Source organism: Podarcis vaucheri, assembly GCF_965113315.1.
Source record: "Podarcis vaucheri genome assembly, chromosome: 6".
Classification (NCBI taxonomy): Eukaryota; Metazoa; Chordata; class Lepidosauria; order Squamata; family Lacertidae; genus Podarcis; species Podarcis vaucheri.
Genome location: NC_138764.1, coordinates 34,546,192 through 34,563,663, shown reverse-complemented (window position 1 = coordinate 34,563,663; position 17,472 = coordinate 34,546,192). Strand labels below are relative to the sequence as shown.

At 44.1% G+C, this 17,472-nt stretch overlaps 1 protein-coding gene across 1 annotated transcript in view; it reads left to right on the top strand.

Annotated features, from left to right (window-relative positions):
- The first annotated feature begins 9,893 nt into the window (after positions 1-9,893).
- LRRC8C (leucine rich repeat containing 8 VRAC subunit C) overlaps positions 9,894-17,472 on the top strand; it is a 36,739-nt gene continuing 29,160 nt past the window's right edge. Inside the window, exon 1 of the mRNA XM_082227852.1 lies at positions 9,894-10,070. The gene's annotated coding sequence lies outside the window, so the exon portion shown is untranslated. The remainder of the gene's footprint in view (positions 10,071-17,472) is intronic.

Here is a 17,472-nt window from a genome sequence, read left to right as displayed (position 1 = left end):
TTCATACTTAATATTTTGCATTGAAGAGAATTTCAGCAAGCTAAATCACCTTCCTAATTATAGGACAAGCTATGTTAACCACAACCCATATTTGTATATATAGCATTTATTTTATACACAATGGCTTTTCAGTTTGTTTCGCTGTAATGCTGCTGGGGGGTAGAGAGGGAATGTTTAAATATGGTCTTGCATATACTGGCAATTTCTGTTGAAAAAAATATTTGAATAAAATTCTATTAAGTTGTCTATGCTCGATCCTGTATTTGTGTCATCTTAATTTTTTCTTCATTAAAAATGGGTCAGGATTTAGTGACGCCTGGAAGGCTAGCATTAAAAACTGAGCCCCACTTAACCCAAAGGTAGTCATTTTTCTTTTGTTCCCTTTAATTTAAATGGAAGGGAATTATATGTATTAACTCACCTATAAGATGTACTGGTAAGTGCTGACTTAGTAAGCTACTTATCTAGTATGAAGGAATTAAAATATTATCAGCTTTTAATAGCTAAACACCAGTCTGATACAATTTAAAAATATATACTCACATTTTTAAAATCTTAAATGCTTAGATTTAAATTTTTATTTACTTTCCCATGGGAAAAAATCCAAACATTCTATATAGCTACTGCTAACTGCTTTTATAGCTGCTGTCTAAAACATGGAAAAAATATCTGGTTACTTGGTATAGCAACTGTCCTCTCAGCCTCAGGCTCTAATGCCTTGGAAGGCTTGTCTTAATGCAGAATGTGGAAGTATACCAGTGCAATAGAAAACTACATTTAAAAAAACAAATTTTACCAGTCCTGCAGAAGCTTTTAAAAAGGCATGTATAAATAAATCCAGCTCTGTGCAAGGTCTTAAAATTTTCAGCATCAAAACGTAAGTTAGCAGTCTGGACCAACTTTATGTTAAGGTGAATTCTGCATGGTGGCTTTAACTACCATAAAGCATTCAATGATTGGGGCATAATAAGCTCTCTTGTGCTATATTATAATCTTCAGCAGCTACTGAGAGTGCACTCTTGAATAAACTCTTAACAAAGTTTTCCCACAATAATATTACATAATGTCCAGTGGCTGGCAGAGAATGACTTCCAAATTTGACGGGAAGTGATTCCCCACTCACAGCCAAACAAATCAGTGCTCAGCATGTATTTGCTATCATATGTTTTCTGAAAAAAAGTGTAGAAATAGGAACCACAACCTACTTGAGGAGGAGGGGAGTGTGTGCAGAGAACAAAATGGTCTCTGGTGCATGCATGCGTTAAAACTCTTCTCCCTTGATGTTTGGCAGATTCTCTGTGCAGAAATATCAACAGCCAGTCTCTGCTCAGCTTTGGTCTGGGTTGCTGGAGTGGCAGCTGGGTGGGAAAGCAAATTTTAACACGTTCTATAGTATCCATTTTTAGAAGCCACAACTGCTACTTTCCCCAAGCTTTTCAGTGGGCTAGAAATCTTGAGTTGTGATTTGATACTGGAGCTTTTGCATTTGACAAAATATAACTAGAGGTGATTACTTGAGCATAGTCTGATCTTCGTTGCTTTTGATAAGAAAGCCCAGGCAAGATGCCACCAGCATGGACAGACCAATCTTTTCTTGAGGAACGCTTATGTCACTTAATCAAAAACACCATCAAGATCTAAGAATCGGAGGCAGGATGCCTCAGAATGGCAGTTGATAAGAATCCCATTGGAATCTGGTTGGCCACTGGGAAACGGGAGGCTAGATTAGACGGGCCTTCGGCCTCATTCAAAAAGACACTTCTTAAATTCCCAATAATGGTGTAGATCTCTTATTCTGTAATTTAGCCTATTTGCACTTTTACAACAGTCCACTAATCTCTTTTTTTCCTCCTCCCCCTTCCCACAAACTGATAATCTTTCAAAGGTACAGTGGTGCCCTGCAAGATGAATGCCTCGCAAGACGGAAAACTCGCTAGACGAAAGAGTTTTCCGTTTTGGAGGTGCTTCGCAAAACGAATTTCCTATGGGCTTGCTTCGCAAGACGACAATGTCTTGTGAGTTCCTGCTGGTTCCCCCCCCCCTTTTCCTAAGCCGCTTATCAGCTGATCCGATCAGCAGATAAGCCGCTAAAAGCCTCTAATAGCACTAATAGCGCTAATCCGTCAATGGGCTTGCTTCGCAAGACGAAAAAACCGCTAGACAAAGAGAATCACAGAATGGATTCTTTTCGTCTTGCGAGGCACCACTATGTGCAGTGTTCTAGATATTCTTGTAATTTGTTTAAAAACTTGACAGATAACTTTTATTCTTAAGGCTCTGTTTGCACATAGTGCTAGAGAAAACGAAGAGAAGACCTTTTCTACAGCTCATAGTTTGTCTAGAGTGAGACTATCATTAAGCTCTGGTTAAGACGTAACACTAAGCTAAACCATGGCTTGGCCCTGGGTAGCATGAGAGCAGTAGGGTAGAGGCACCGTGGCCATGATCTTTGCTCCAGGAATCCAGTTTGTATAAACCATCGTTTGGCTTAGCATTACATGCAAACAGCACCATGTTTAAATCATTTGAAAGGTATGCTTCTGTTTCTTCTTTTTTCTGGATACCAAAACTTCACTTGTTTCAGTCAGCAGGGTTTTGTCAAAATCACCCTGTTAAAAGTTTTCACTGTAAAAAGTTTTCACTTTGAAATGAAGAGAACTTTGAATCTGAACTGAAAATATGAATTTTACTGATGCTCAGTTCCTAATACTTGCTTCAAGCTATAGTTTTTTATTCAAGGGCTTGAGGGAAAATCTCTGGTTCCATCTATTGCTCTCTGGTTCCATCTATTGACACACTAGCAGAATATGGTAAAGTCATGCTGCTGTGCTCAAAGACCTAAATGAACATACTCTGTTTTGTAATACTTGACCTTTTTTTGGTATTGGTGTGTGTGAGCTGACAGCTTTCTCACTTCAAGGTCCCTTCTTCTAAAAACACTACACAATTTTACAAGATATGACTAATTCTAGATGAATATGAAATCAATCCAGTTGGACTGAGTTCCCATACTTCAAGTCCAGCACCATCCCAGATTATGATTACGGTATCTCTTTAAGGTTACATACAGTGCTTTTTTATGGGAGTATACAGTACAAGCACCTTTTGTTTTCTAGAAGAAAAGCACTGATTAAAAGTTTGGCATTTACTATAGCAACTTCATGGTGAGTAGCGGCACCCTTTTTTCTAGAAGAATATACATATAATCACATTTTCTCTCTCTCTCTCTCTCTCTCACACACACACAAACATATACACACACACACACACACATGCACACATAGTAGCTTATAATTTTTGCAAACTCTTACTAACTAGTACAGTGTGATCATCTTAGCAATAATGTTAAGATCCCCTCCTTATCAACTTTCTTTTGCAAAATGCAGTCTTTTCCTGAAATTTATATCACATTTAATGTAGTTTGAAATACAAATTTTAATTTAATCCACCATCGGTCCTGGTTTTTAAACGACTTGTTCGTCTATGGTCTAGCTGAGATTCTGGAAATCTGGGCGGTGGGGGGGGAGGAATTCCCATTTCACATTCCTGTTAAAACTGACACAGTCTAAACATAACACCGTATGTTTTCTTTTTTCCCCATCACACCAAAATACATCAACAGCAGAAGCACAAAGTCTACTTTCAAAGTACCAACAGTGGGGTTTACATTTAAGCAAAAGCCTGTAGTAGTGCAATTATTTTGGACTGCACCAGTTTGGAATACAGGTGGCAACCAGGGGATTACATTACTGATTACAAGTGGTGCTGTGGTCTAAACCACTGAGCCTCTTGAGCTTGCCAATCAGAAGGTTTGAACCCCTGCAACAGGGTACAGTTGTTCTGTCCCAGCTCCTGCCAACCTAGCAGTTCGAAAGCACACCAGTGCAAGTAGATAAATAGGTACCGCTCCGGCAGGAAGGTAAACGGTGTTTCTGTGCGCTCTGGTTTCTGTCACAGTGTCCCATTGCACCAGAAGCGGTTTAGTCATGCTGGCCACATGACCCGGAAAGCTGTCTGCGGATAAATGCCGGCTCCCTTGGCCTGAAAGTAAGATAAGCGCTGCAACCCCATAGTCTCCATTGATTGGACTTAACCGACCAGCTTTACCTTTTACATTACTGAATTCACTGTTACTCCAAAAACTTTCCACATGGTAACTGCTGCCCTCTGGATGTTTTTGGATGTAGCTTCCATCAACTTCAGCCAACAGGGCCAAAAGTCAGGGATGATGGGATCGCTGGCACACTAACTTTCCATCTGTAGCAAAACATATCCAAATGTACTTATATGTACCCTGCCAAGCATACTTCTGGGGCTTTAGAAATAAAACACACCATCTCAAGGCATACTCCTGTTTTTAAAAGCTTGCTTCAGTTTCTCGGATAACCATTCTACCAGATGTCTGATGAACTGCCATTCCCCTATATTCATAAGCAAGCTAAAAAAAACCTGCATGGTTTGTAAACATTGTTTTGTTTAATGGGAAATCTAACTGATTTCAAATGGCATGAGAACAGGGAGGAGGAATGGCACTTCCGAAATTTACTTTAAATTATAGAAGTTTATATTTGAAACACTGTCCATGTTCCAGAATTATTGATGCAGGCAAGTTTCTCTGAACGTTGAGGGGAAACAAGGCTTTTAAAGTTTATATTCTCCAACCGCCCTCAGAAAAGAATTTGCATCCTACGAGTATCCCCCCAGAATTTTGCAGTCAAGCATACACATACAAAATGTTGCAAACAGTCTCAGAACCAGTGTCTGAGCATGTCTGTCACTAATACTAGCAGTGCTGGCTGGAGCTGATAGGAGTCCAACAACATCCAGAAGGCTCACCAGAGAGCCAGTGTGGTGTAGTGGTTAAGAGCGGTAGTCACGTAATCTGAGGAACCGGGTTCGCGTCTCCGCTCCTCCACATGCAGCTGCTGGGTGACCTTGGGCCAGTCACACTTCTGTGAAGTCTCTCAGCCCCACTCACCTCACAGAGTGTTTGTTGTGGGGGAGGAAGGGAAAGGAGATTGTTAGCCGCTTTGAGACTCTTGAAGGGGAGTGAAAGGCGGGATATCAAATCCAAACTCTTCTTCTTCTTCTTCAGTTCCCTATCCTTGGCTGAATCTACACATATATAAAAAAAACACTGTGAAAGTGCATATATTTAAAAAAAACTTTTAAAAAATATATGGAATTTGTCATTAGCTCACCCGCTCTATTTGTATAATGCACTTAAAATATTATATTTGCAGTTGTATAGCTGAGTCCCTTGACATGCTCCCTGACTCTGACCTGGCTTGCTTCGGCTCACATAAAAACAAGAGCATTGCCCCAATGGCATTTGTAAATACCCTTGCCCAACAGGAAAGAACTATTGTGTGTGGAAGATTGGGGGAAGAAGTTCCCATTCTCCTGAACTTTGGCTGAACTGGTCTTCTCATGTTCCTTCTTGTGTACCAGACGAGATCATTAAAGCTCCTCAGTTTATCCTGAGAATTTTGTGTGGTGTTGTTGCTTTAATTGAGCAGCTGAATAAATACAGTGTCTTTCATTCTTCAGCACAGGGACTGATCAAAGCAGTCTCTTGAGGGCATGGAGTTAAGATGAAGGAATATCACGTCATAAGGCTACTTGGAATAGCCATGCTGTGAAATGCATGCCACAGAGAACAGGGATATGTGTGCATGTGTGAGAAGAGAGGAAGTAAGGCAAATATAGAGGGATAATTGGGAAGTGGAGGGCAAAAGACTGGTACACTGTGGGTATCTTCCCCTCCCCCCCAGCACTACTAATGGCAGTGGGGGGTGGGGTGGGATGAGTGGTTTTGATCAGAGAAATAGGGGAAGGATTAATCCTCTCCTCAGCACAATGTCCACAATCAAATTACACCCTCCCCCCAATATTCTTTTAAAAACACACAAAATATGCATCATAGAATCACAGAATCATCCAGTCCTACCCCCTGCGACGGAGGAATCTCAGCTAAAGCATCCACGACAGATGACCATCCAAACTCTGCTTTAAGACCTCCAAGGAAGGACAGTCCACCACTTCTCGTGGGAATCTGTTCCACTGCCAAACAGTTCTGTCAGAAAGTTTTTCCAAATGTTTAGTCAGAATCTCCTTTCTTGTAACTTGAAGCCACTGCCTCAAGTCCTACCCTCAAGAGCAGGAGAAAACAAGCATGCTCCCTCTTCCATGTGACATCCCTTAAGAAGAAGAAGAAGAAGAAGAAGAAGAAGAGGAGGAGGAGTTTGGATTTCAGATCCCGCTTTATCACTACCCGAAGGAGTCTCAAAGCGGCTAGCAATCTCCTTTTCCCTTCCTCCCCCACAACAAACACTCTGTGAGGTGAGTGAGGCTGAGAGACTTCAGAGAAGTGTGACTAGCCCAAGGTCACCCAGCAGCTGCATGTGAAGGAGCAGGGATGCAAACCCGGTTCACCAGATTACGAGACTACCGCTCTTAACCACTACACCACAGATGGCTATCATATCTCCTCTCAGACTCCTCTTTTCCAGGCTAAACATACCCAGCTCCTTCAAGGGCTCCCCATAAGTCTTAGTTTCCAGACCCCTTGATCATCTTGATGTGTGCCCCCCTCTGCACACGTTCCAGCTTGTCAACATCCTTCTTAAATTGTGGTGGTCAGAATTGGACAGAGTATTCCAGGTGTGGTCTGACCAAGGCAGAATAGAGTGGTACTATTACTTCCATTCATCTGGATACTATACTTCTGTTGATGCAGCCTAGAATAGCTGCATCAAGCAAGCCTATCCCAGATCTTCCACATCACATCCAGTTTCTCCCTGAGTTTTCAGAATTTGTCTGGGTTTTATGAATGCTCATATGCACAAAGGCTGCTTGACCTGTGCTTGTATTGCAGACTTTGCATCATGAGCACGTTCTTCTCTATCAAGGCGAAACACCGACTGTCCTGGAGGCATCTAAGGTCAGGCCACTGGCACCAGCTGGACTTTACTGTCAGCAGGTGATTGACACTGAAGTGTGCTCATGTCAGACAATTTTGTCTACCTGGTTTCCACCATAACCAGCAACCTCTCCATTGACACTGAGCTGGCCAAGCGTATTGGCAAGGCTGCCAGGGCAATGGCTCACCTCTCGAAAGGTTATGTGAGAATGTGATGGTAGCATTCAATACCAAGATGAAGGTCTACCAGGCTTGGGTGATGAGCATGCTGCTTTATGGAAGTGAGTCGTGGGCAACTTACAATCACCAGGAGCAATGCCTCCATGCCTTCTACATGAACTGCATTAGGAAGATTTTGGGCATCACATGACAGGGCAGTCTCAAACAAAGATGTGCTCTTCCAGGCCCACTTTCCCACCTTGTGTGCACTCCTGTCTCAACGATGTCTACACTGGCTTGCTCACGCCCACAGAATGAAAGATGGCAGGACCCCCAAGGACGTGTTGTACAGGGAGCTGACTTCAGGCACCAGGCCCGTTGCCAGATATCTGTGTTACGAAGACTCAGCAAATGACCAAAATAATTCATTGAATTATAGGTCCAAATGACTGGATAGGTCTTCTTTGTATTGATTTGCAACACAGGTAAATTATACATAAAGTAAAGAAGAACAAAATAATATTGTTCATTTGGCTGTGATCTAGAAACACTGGAAAATGGTGGAAATACATGGAGCGTTGTAGCAAATATGCAATCCTAAGGCAATATTTACATTTGACTTTGAAATACGGGATTTGTTCTCTAAAAGGAGATTACTTATTTCAAAGCTTAAGATCTTTTTAAGATTATGGGGATTAACTTTTTTCAGTTTAATGCCGAATCTCCCCATTTATCAAAGCACAAACAAAATCTTTTGCTTGATGAATTGCAGAAGCAGTGATGAAAGGGCTATAAATGAAAGACTCGCACAGATTATATATATTTTCAGAACACGGGAAAGGCATGCACAGATTTCCCCTCTTCCCAGAACATTGACATTGGAACATTTCCCTCTCCCAAGATACTCTGCAGCTGACCTAAAGTTGCCCTTCTCTTACTGTGGAATTTCAAAGGGATATTCCAGTGTGAAACTGCCAAGTTAAAATGTATCAAGGGATTTTATTTGTCTCTGGGGCATGAATAAAGATATTAAGGCTTCTTGTCACACTGCAGGTGTTAAATTACTTAGCAGTATTAGGGTGACTGCTAAGGCTATTCCTGTGAAGAGTGACTTAACTGATTTGTAACAGAATGTAATTTCTGTAGTTCCATCGCCATTTGGCCTGGCTGCTCATACTCCCCACCCACCCCAAATGAATATATACCCACCAACTAAGGATAGCCACTTTATGTATCTGATGAAGTGGACTCCATGCTTTGGGTGGAAAGAAAAGGACAAGTAAAAAGAGAACAAATTGTGACGATCACATGTATGTTCACTACTTACCAGCATGGAAAAACTGTTCTTGCCATCTGTTAGTTTATGGAGAAGGAAAGTGTGGCATGTTAGGTTGAATGAATAACATCACCATCTATAAACATTTATAGGGAGGAAGAAATCTCAGATAACCTTGGGGAAAATTGGATTTTATTTATTCAATTTTGAAATCAATCAAAACCTAGAAAACCAGTATTGGTGGGCATTTGGACTATTCCATAAATTCATTTTATATAATATGGAGAAATAGGCTCCAATCTGAAATATGTTTAAGTCAATGGCCTTTTTTAAATATGTCCCAGTTAAGCTTTTGGTTTGTGTATGGGTGGGTGGAGATTTTAAGAGAGGTATGATTTGAAGTGCTATTGAAACCATGAAAAAAATGAGTATCACAGGCAAGAAGAGGGCAAGAACACTTCTGTGCCACTGGGAGTCTGTCCTAGTCATGGGCATAGCCAGGATTTCTTTGAGGGGGGCAAAAAAATTGCTTAGCTTTTTTTAGATCGCCCCCTAAAGTTGTTGATCTTTTTTGAGAAAACCATGAGTAAAAAATACCCACCAGAACCTCAGTTAATTGAGTACTTTCCATGCTCCTAGTCCTACTTTTTCAGATTGTAGCATTTTGGGTTTGGTTTTTTAAAAATATATATATATAACAAAAACCATGTCACACTAAACCATGGCTTAGCAGTAATGATCCAATCAGCACTTCAACTCCAGTCCTGTTTTTGACTCCTCAAAAGATTCCATCAACAGTGTCTCCGAAAAAATGTACACATCACTTCGGAAGGCAGGCGAACTAATGCCAGTGTACCGGAAGAAGCAAAGATCACCAGTGTCAAAGCATTGATTCTTCAACATAAACTTTGTTGGACTAGTCATGTTGTGCGGATGCCTGATTATCGTCTTCCAAAGCAACTATTCTATTCCGAACTCAAAAATGAAGAGTGTAATGCTGGTGGTCAACAAAAGAGGTTTAAAGACTCTCTCAAGGTAAATGTAAAAAAAAAGAAAGAGTATAAACAGGACAATTGGGAAACACTGGCCTGAGAACGCTCCAGTTGGAGGACAGCCAAAGGTGTCATGGACTTTGAAGAAGCACAAACTCAGGACGATAGGGAGAAACGTGCTAAGAGGAAGGCACGTTTGGCAAATCCACACCGTGATCAACTCCTGCCCAGAAACCTATGTCCCCACTGTGGAAGGACGTGAGGATCCAGAATTGGCCTCCACAATCACTTAGGACTCACTGTTAAGACCGTGTCCATGGAGGACAATCTTACTCAGGTACAAGTGATCGCCAAAGAAGAAGACATGGGGCTAAGCCAGGGGCTGTCTCGGCGTACCCTCGCTGCCTACCCCTCTCCCTCCTTGCGCGCCAGCCCGCTGGCTGGGGGGAGCCACGTGCGCGCGCCGGCGTCGGAGCAGGGCGCGGCCCGGAGGTGGCGGCCCGCGGCAGCAGCAGCAGTGGGCGGAGAGAGCGGCTGTTGGAGGAGGAGGAGACGGAGGAGGGACGCGCGGGGACAGCGGCCTCGGCACTCTCGGCGCGGATCCTGGTGGGGAGCATCGGCAGCGCCACCGCCGCCGCCGCCGCGCTCGGCAATGGAGCAAGAGGACGCCACCGCCCTCCGCCCGTGATCCGTCCCCGCCACGATCTCTGTCCCCACCGAGGTGAGCGAGGATGGAGCCGCTACGGCGCGCCCCTTTCCCATGGAGCGCCCCCTCTTTTTCCTTCAGCCTTTGGAAATGAAATTGGGATTTGGGGGATGGAGGGCAGAGCCGCCTCCAGGCGGCGATGGGGAAATAGCGGGGAGATTCTCCAAGCAGTGGGGAGGGGTGTGTGGATCGGGGTCCGTCCAAGCGCGCGCTGGAATATCTCGGGGTGGATTTGAGCTCTTTCCTTCCCCAGAGTAGGATCCTGCGGAGGAAACGTGGCTCCGAGGAGTTGCTGTGTGGCCATGCAGCGTGACACCGAAATTTGTAGGTGCTCTGCCCCTTCACGGGGAATTTTGTGGGTGCTCGGGCACCCAGGGCCCCAGGGAGTTGGCACCTATGGGAGGGTGGTGGATCAGGGTTTCATACCTCGGGGTGGATTTGGGGCGCCGTCCAATACTCGCCTCCTGCCCACACCCTAGTCTTTCCGTCCCCAGAGTAGGCTCCTGCCCCCTTTGGGGCCAGAACCGGACTAGGAAGGAAGACGGAGGGAAAAACGCGGCTCCGGAGAGTTGCTATATGGCCCCAAGCGGGCTCGCCCTCCCGCCCCGTCTGGCTGCTCCGGACGCGCCAAGCCAGGAGCCTGGTTCTTCTGCGCCTCTGCAGGAGACCAGGAGCGAGCCGTTAGTCGCCTTCCCCGCCGCGCTCTGTCCTCGCCGGCTTCCTGCGTGGAGCCACCGCCTGCATCTCTTTCTCTCTCTGGGGAAAGTTGTGGCTTCCTCCAAAACAAATCCCCGCCGCGTCTCAACTCGAGCTGGACTCCCTTTGTTTGTTCCCGCACGGCTTGAGGACGTGTGGAAAAGTTGACAACGGGAAGCGCCTCCCTCCCTTTCTCAGACGGGACCCTGCCGTCGTTTGGGGAGCCAGCTTCGCATTGCCTCTTCCTAGGCAGCCTCTTAGAGGGCGAAGGCGGAGCGCGCAAAGGAAACCAGCGGCAGTTTCGGGACTGGCTGGCTGAAGAATTTAGATCGACAGTTTAGTGAAGGTGGAGGGGACTCACCATATGCAGTCAGTTTTGCGTTACTGCCAATCAGGGATGGAGAAGTTGTGGTCCTCCAGAGATTGATGGACTCCAACTTCCATCCAGCGTTGGAAACTCCCATTGTTCTAGGCATGTTTTGTGACAGGGAATTTCGTTAATGCAAGCAGTTTCTGAGCTCTGAGCACATTACCACGCCTAAGATTTCAGATTAAAACTGCAGAGTGGAAGGAAAGGAGGACATTTTTCTGCCTCCCTACTTCCAGCTACTCTCTGAAGACTGGAGAAGACACCCTCTAAGAATATTAGGGGCACAGGAAGGACTGGACCCTGTGAAAAATGAACACAAGATTTTAGCTGCAGTTCATTCATTTTTAGCTTTGTATTCTTGCTATAAAAAAGCGTGCCCAGACATTCTGTTGTTGCGCCCATAACCTCGGTTTAAGGTGCCATTTAGCTCCTAGCTTTCATATTTCAGTTTCTAACACTGGTTCCATCAGCCCCAGCCAATATGAGCAGTGGTCATGGATGATGGAAGTTGCAGTCTGAGAACGTATGGAGCGCTACTGCTCTAGAGGCAATTTAATGGCTGAGAAACTCTTCCAGGTGACCAGAGCTTCTTTTCTTTTGCAAAAGTGGTGGTTCTTCTCTGCCTGGTTATTCATGTGCCATAGCCAGCTGTTGTAAGTTATATGTGTGTGGGGGGGTGTTCCCTTGTTTTGTAGACCAGTAATTGTTCCAGACGTATTTGCAAGGGTCACATCCTGGCAGCTAAATTCTGCTTAAACACCCCACACTCTGTGGTTCTAAAGTTGAATACTTGGGGGTAAGGCCTGTTGGACTTATTTGATCATACGTCTGAGTAGGCGTTTACAAGAGTGTACTGGCAGATTTCCTCTGCAGTCCTCAAACTCTTGATTTTAGCTATCTTGATTACATACTGCAATATCTGAAAGACGTCCTTATCTTTCAAGAGACTGCTTTGTTTATGTGGTTGCCCAATTAGTGAGAAGAGGCAACCATAATGAATAGTGGAACATGATTGAGTGGGTCAAAAGCCTTGATGCACAAAGCTCTGCTTTTTACCCACATTTAAAAATTAGTCTCTCTTAACAAAAAATAAAGTTTTACTGTGCTGCCTAATGGATGTTATTTTTCTTTCTTTCTGTTTTTGCATTCTTGGTAATATGAGAAACTTTGGCCTGCCAATTTTGCTGTATCACATCTCATTCCATTAAGAAGGAAATGGAGGAAGCTTTAGAATATCCCAAATAAGTGCTAAAGGTTTGTCTTTGTCTGAAGCCAAGCTTCTTCCTTGTAATAAAAGGCATAAGATGTGGGTGTAGAACTGCCTTTGTCCATTCTTGAGATATTTACCTATGGACCTAATTGGCTGTCCCCTCTCTGTATGGAAGCAGTCAGCTAGAGAGTGCTGTTGTGCTTGTGCCTTGATTGTGGGCTTGCCATAGGCATTCGCTTGGGAATTTGAGACTAGGGTGATGGACTTTGGTCCAATGCAGCCAGGATCTTCTTATTTTAGAGGGTGGTAGACTCTCCTCTGGAGATCTAGTAGGGTTGCTGATGCTCCCACTCCAGATTTCCTGCACTGAGTATGAACAGAACATCAGCCAGAGCGCAATTCAAGAAAAGAAGTCAAAAACAAGCAGGTCTTCAAGGCTTTCCTAAACCCCTGAATGGATCCTGAAGGAGCGTCTCCACCCCCATCGTTCTGCCTGGACGCGGAGGTCCAGCGCCGATGGCCTTCTGGCGGTTCCCTCATTGCGAGAAGCAAAGCTACAGGGAACCAGGCAGAGGGCCTTCTCGGTAGTGGCGCCCACCCTGTGGAACGCCCTCCCATCAGATGTCAAAGCGATGAATAACTACCTGACATTTAGAAGACATCTTAAGGCAGCCCTGTTCAGGGAAGCTTTTAATCTGTGATATTTTACTGTATTTTTTGTTTCTATGGAAGCCGCCCAGAGTGGCTGGGGAAACCCAGCCAGATGGGCGGGGTACAAATAATAAATTATTATTATTATTATTATTATTATTATTATTATCCTAAAACTTTCTAGAAACTAGGCTAGGTGGCCTACAAGACCTTCTCATAGTGGGATGACAAAAGACATAAGAGGATGGATTAGACTGCCTAGTGCAGGAGTGGCAATCTGCAGCCCCAGGGACTGAATGCGGCCCTCAAGCCTTCCTTATCTGGCCCTTGGAACACTTCCTCAGCCACACTCTGACTTGCCTTACACCCCAGGTGTTTTTGCTCTTCTGGAATGTGTCCTTCAACTCTGACAATGCCCCTGGCTTGTCTGGATAGGGAAGAGAGAGGCGTTTATTGTGCAGTGGTACCTCGGGTTAAGAACTTAATTTGTTCTGGAGGTCCGTTCTTAACCTGAAACTGTTCTTATCCTGAGGTACCACTTTAGCTAATGGGGCCTCCCACCGCTACGGACGATTTCTGTTCTCATCCTGAAGCAAAGTTCTTAACCCGAGGTACTATTTCTGGGTTAGCAGAGTCTGTAATCTGAAGCGTATGTAACCTGAGGTACGACTGTACAAAAGTAAAGTTGGCATAAATTGTTCTGTCCACTTTCCCCCCGGCTCCTGTCCACCACTGGAATGTAACCCTTGGGGGGTTGCGGATAATTGAATACAGAACTCAGGCTGGAAAAAGTTCTCCATCCCTAACCTAGAAGATGTGACCTGCCCATAGTGGGCTTTAGTGGTTTCTTCCTGAGAGTAATGCTGACTTCCTGAGAGTAATGTTGACTTGTAAGCAAGGTCTTGCAGTAGTTAGCTGTGTGCAGTTGAACCTGCCAGTGCTGGGCTGGGCTGCCTTTGCGTCATGCAATTTGAAAGGTGCTTCTTGTGAAAGAAAGGGACCCTCTTGGTCGTTCCACTGCCCTGGTGACCCAGGAGAGGGCATTCTCTGGGGCAGCTGTCCATGAAGGGAGGGGGCATTTGTCCCCTTCGCCTAACCCCTAGATCCTTTTGTTTTTTAAAGAGTAAGTTTCTAGCATGTGTGGAACCCAAGATACAAGGCAAGATGCGCAGGCACAATTCTTGTCATTTGTTGAGTGAGAAACTTGCCTGCTCCCACTTTTCAGTTCTATGCATGTTTTATTCATTTGATGTATTTATTTATCCATCCTCCCTTTCCCGTAAATTTCATGCAGATGTCCATGGTGGCAGCCCCTGAATTGTGGAAGTACCTTCCCATAGTTTAGCATCTCTGTTGCACAGCTTCCATCGTATGTGAAGATGCACCTTTGACAATTAAAGGCTTGTTGTTTTTTTGCATGGTTTGTGTGTAATGGGACCTGCCTTGTTTGGACTTTGCTTTAGAGCTGCCTCATTTCATTATTGCACATTATATTGCTGTAACGTGCCCCGCGACCTCATGGGGAAATCCTTCAAAGGATCAACAAAGGAATACAAGTGGTTGGAGCTCAGTGAAAGTGACAGCGGGCATTCCATTTCTCTGATCACTACAAAGCAGAAGGTGGACTGGGGTTATATACCGGCTGTCTCAAAACAATGTCCAAAATACCTAGTTCTGGAGGATGGTGCAGTATTTTGTCCAGGATCAGCCTGCTAGTTTACGTAGAACTGGGGGAAATGACTACAGTTTCCTGTTGAAGTCAGACATAAAGACCCTTTTGCTTAGCACCTGTGGTTTATTTTTTATTTTATTTTTATTTTTTGAGTCATTTCCTTTTCCCTCTGTTTTTAAGCTGCTGATGCATGCTTCTAATTCTGCACAGTACTTCCTGCATGTCTGTCCATTTACTCCCCCCCCAAAAAAATATTGGTTTTTTTCACAAAAATTTAAACACAGAGACAAATAGACAAACAAACATAAATTATAACCTTATTAAAACTAATCTAATTAACATTGTTAAGTGACTTCCTCGTATCCCCCTGGTTAGATTTCAGTGCATCTCATTATAACGGTTTTCCAAGTCAATATTCTTATAAAATTAACTTAATCACTTAACATCTTTCTTTCTTTCCAATTCCACATTAAACATATTAATTCATCACATTACATATTTAAATCCTAAGCCTATCTGGTATTTGCAAGCTTTTTCTAATTAATTTAATTTAACTTAACATATTTAAATAATCATTAAATTTTGTCCATTCTTCCTGGTACTCCCTGCATGTCTGTCCATTTACAGCCATCCCGTAGCTGGCTCTTGGGCAGTGCTAGATGCCAGTGTGTTGTTTTCCCAATCCAAGTGGAACACGAAAAGCTGCCTGCTGTGTAATTGAACCATTGGTCCATCAAATTCAGTATTAGCTATACTGGGGGTGGACTACCATATTTTGGTTAAGGGCCGCATTCTCACAGCGGTAATAATAATGTGTTGGAGGCCACATGCTGGCAGTGGGCAGGCCCAGAGACACAAATGCGCTGGATTAACTAATCTGGAATAAAGACCAACATGCGTCTTTCACTCACATGCACGAATGTTGAAGTGATTGATACTGTGGGAGAGGCAACTTGGAGACACAAAAAAGATAAACAGGAGGGGAAGAAGTCTGATGGGACAGAAGAAGGGGGCCGTTTCAGGGGCCACATAAAATGATTTAAGGGGCCGTCCATGTATGATCTCCGTGGCCAGGGTTATCTATGACTTGTGATGACTTTTTGCATTTTCAGTCGGGGATCTTTTGCAGTCCCACAACTCCCACCAGGGATGTCAGGAACTGAACATGCATCCCTTTGCATCCCAAGCATGCGTTTTACCTCAGAGCTACAGCACGTCCCTGAAGGTGCCTGTACTACACAATGTACAGATTTCATGTCTGTGCTGCCCTCAGTGTCCTCACGCCTGTCAAAAGAAAAGAAATAGCACCTTTTGTGTTCACCCACACAGGCACACAAAAATAATAACCAACCTGTCTCAGCAACATACTCCTTTTCATTCTTGAAACAGCCAGAAAAGTGACGTGTGGATCTCACTCTGGGGTAATATCTGCCTTTTGCAGGTGTTCTCTGACTGTGGAATGCTCTCACCCTGGGAGCATGCCAGACACGGATGCTTTTGGTAAAGATCTGTCTCCCTGGGCTCCATGGCTGTTATTTTATATTACATTTTGTTTTTGTTTTTATCTTCTCTTTCTGCTATGACTTGTTGTTCTTTTAATTCCTGTGGGATCAAATGTTGTAGGGCGGGTGGGCTAAAAATAATCAAACAAATACAGAAACAACCCTTTCGAGTCATCCCATGCATGCTTATTTGTGGGAAAGTTAGGCTGGATTTGGTTGGCTCTGACGAATTTCATATGAGTGGGATGGTGCATGGTATTATGTCCCGGAAGGAAAAGGGAGTGGCAAGGAAAACCTCTGTAAATTTTCTCAGTGTGTTCATTCACAGCATCGCAATTTTACAAAAGCATCGTTGTAGGAGTCTGTGGCATGTTGATGTCCCTCAGACTGATTAGCAATTTTCTTTTGCAAACAGTGCAGGCTTACTTAAAGGATCTCTTTAAGTAATTTGTATAGTGTTCGCAAGTGTTCAAGTATTTGTCCTTCATGTAGATTATCTAAACTATAATCCTTACAGCAACTCTTTCCGATAAATCAGTACAGTCGTACCTCAGATCCCAAACGCCTTGTGAGTCGAACCTTTTGGCTCCTGAATGCCGCAAACTCAGAAGTGAGTGTTTTGGTTTGCGAATGTTCCTTGGAACCCGAACGTCTGATGTAGCTTCCTATTGGCTGCAGGAGCTTCCTGCAGCCAATCGGAAATCATGCCTTGGTTTCTGAATGTTTTGGAAGTCGAACGGACTTCCGGAATGGATTCCGTTTGACTTCCGAGGTACCACTGTATTATCATACTGCAGGTGAGGGCCTGAGGCTGAGACACTAAGGATACTTAGTGAGTTCATGGCAGACATAAGAGTAATAGAATCATAGAGGGGAAAGGGACCATGAGGATTATCTAGTCCAGCATTCCATTGTTTGTGGAATCATGAACATTACATCCAAACTAACCCCTTCCACTAGGCTGCAGAGACACATGCAGCTGAAGCCAGGCCAGTTGGTCAGTCCACAGGGTATGGAAGTGCTTTGGACAACCTGAACTAGTCCCCAGCAGTTGTTTAGTACTTCAGAGTATTTATTCCACTTGAATGGCAAGCATGAGGTGTTTTGCTGAGCAGACAGGGAATCACATTGGCTTTCCGCAGATCAGTACAAGCTATCTGCTTCCATGAAAAATGATATACCAAAATGCTTCTTTCCGCAGCTTATCTTTAGCTTTTGTGTCACGGCTTCTCGTAATGCAATATTATGGAAGAGCATTATGTCGCTGCTTTTGGTGACTTCCAGGGAGCTACTGCACATAGTTAGCTGGCTTAAAA